Source organism: Carlito syrichta, unplaced genomic scaffold (assembly GCF_000164805.1).
Source record: "Carlito syrichta isolate Samal-C Ts95f unplaced genomic scaffold, Tarsius_syrichta-2.0.1 Scaffold287639, whole genome shotgun sequence".
NCBI classification, from domain to species: Eukaryota; Metazoa; Chordata; class Mammalia; order Primates; family Tarsiidae; genus Carlito; species Carlito syrichta.
In genome coordinates, this window is record NW_007231735.1 from 20,369 (window position 1) to 22,914 (window position 2,546).

Genomic DNA, 2,546 nt, shown 5'->3' on the forward strand with positions numbered 1-2,546 from the left:
TTGTTTTTGTTAAGAAATCCAGTCTGTGGTTTATTGTGGCAACTCCATCACACTAATATCTTGAATAATTAATTCTATTTGAAATTTCTTTCTTTGAGTTTCTATGAGATTGTCTTCATAGAAATAAACATCAACATCACAACATCTGTAGTCAACCAAGTACTGAAAAAGGAGTAAATAGTATCTAAATTAGAGGGCTACTTAAATAATATTTTTAAAACAAAAAAAGACTAAACCTTGCATTCAAATATGACCCTAAAAATCAGCATCTAACTGAAATAGAAATGCATTCACTAAATTCACATCACTAAATTTTCCTTGGTATTACATCTAACACTAAACTTCCCCTAAGAAGTAATAATTAAGTTACCTCCAGCTTTTGTATTCCTTTGAATTTAAGTGCTTCTAAACTTCCACAAATGCTTAGCAATGATGTGATACACCTTTCCTGGGCTTTTACAAAATCTATATTAGACAGAATTGAAATTGTTTGACTGATGGTTCACTTTCTTCTTATAATGGAGTAATTTTTCTAGTCATTGTGTAGATTAGCAATGCACATAGATACTTTTCTTCCCAAGGTTACAGCTACTACTCTGAGAATTTGTATAAGCATTCAAAGTGTCAAGATTAATTTAAGCAGAAGCAAATATACCAACTATTGCATTTGATTCTGTCTCAGTATAAGCAACACCTGAAGACACCAACACACAGTAATTTTAAATAGTCTTAAAATACATTGAACTTCAGCGTATCTTATTTTTACGAAAGTTATTATTTTTTAAGATTGTAAATTTTATGCGTTTTATAACAGTAATTATAAATGTAAAAGTATGATCCTAAAATAAGACTTTACTTTGATGATATAAATATAGCTTTTTTTTTTTTTTTTTTTTTTTTTGAGTGGAGTCTCACTCTTCGCCCAGACTGGAGTGCAGTGGCCGCTCCCGGCCACCGCAGCCTCGACCTGCTGGGCTCCGGCGATCCTTCCGCCTCAGCCTTCCAAGTAGCCGGAATAACAGGCATGTGCTATCACGCCCAGCTGATTTTTTGATTTATTGTCGAGATGAGGTCTCGCTGCCCAGGTGGGTCTCGAACCCGCGGGCTCAGGCAATCCACTCACCTCAGCCTCCCAAAGGCACGGAATGACAGGCTGAGCCACCGAACCCGGCTAAATATAGCATTTATAAGTTGATCTCTCCCTTGCTCTGTTTATGTTCCTGCCTTCTCACCTTTGTTCTTACAAAGAGAAGCTTAAAAGGATTCCAGAGTGTTACAGGTTGGATTCCCTGAGAAAGTCTCTGTGAGATGGATATTTGTGTTAGGAAGATTATTAGATTGACGCTTGCAGGGCAGTAAAGAAAGCAGTATGAACCAGAGGCAGGCGTCGAAGTGAGATACAGTCATCGCCATGGTCTTAGTGAAACTGATGGAGTGTTTGTTGCCTTCCGAGTCTTTCCCGCAAAGGCCGGGCCTCAACTCTCACTTTGACCAGACATTGGACGTGTCCTGCCTGCAGAAGAGGGCAGAACTTTGAGTGAGGGAGGACCCTTTCAGCAGATGGCAGGACTGGAGGACTCAGCTGAGACCTGTCACCTGCCAACATCTCCAGAAACTTGGAAAATAAATGTCTTGGTCTTGAAGGTGAGAAATGATAATTATAAACTACAGCAGACACCGTAAAATATGATGAATTCAGAATCATGCATATTAACCAAGTGGCTTCAGGTAAGCACTTTTATGAATTGAATCCCAATTTTCTGCTTTGTAACTGGGACTATTAACGTCTCAATTTTCTTTTTTGTAACTGAGGCTATTAATATATTTCAGCCTTTCTCATAATAATTTTTTTTAGGATCACTGGAGGCAATGTGATTGAAAATGCTTAGGGCCATAAGGGTCAGGGCAGAAATAAATGTTAGAGATGATCTAGATCCTTTTTTAAAATTATATAGCTGAGGTAGCTGAAGTCTAATATGGATTTGTACAATATTGCATGCTTGACACAGTTCTAACTTTTATATTAATTATCTATGAAATCCTACCATAACCCCATGAGGAAATAAACAGAAGGGATCATGTGACTTGAACAAAGTTACATAGTTGGGGGTAGGGCACAGCATTGGTGATATCTGGTCCCAGTGGATGTTCTTTAAACACTATATTATACCGCTTCCAGTAAGACAGAAGTTAATGGAAGACTAGAAGTCAGGTCTTTAACTTTCTGTCATTTTTTTAGCCTATATTTGGAGGCTACAATAGTCTGCAAAGCAAAGAAAATAAATTGGCAGCCATGGGGAAGAATACACCTGACATATTTGTTTGTTTTTTATGCTTTTGTTGTTGTTATTGTTTATTTGGTTTGGTTTGGTTTTGTATTTGCTTCCTCAATTGTCCTAGTGTCTTGCAATGTAATGTCATAACCAGACACTATGTTTGGTACCTCACCAAGAAGTTTAGCACCTATAACTTCATACCAGTTGGCTTCATGCTTTCATATTTCTGGCCTGGACTGTTTAGGACTTGATGAGCATTCCATGACAATG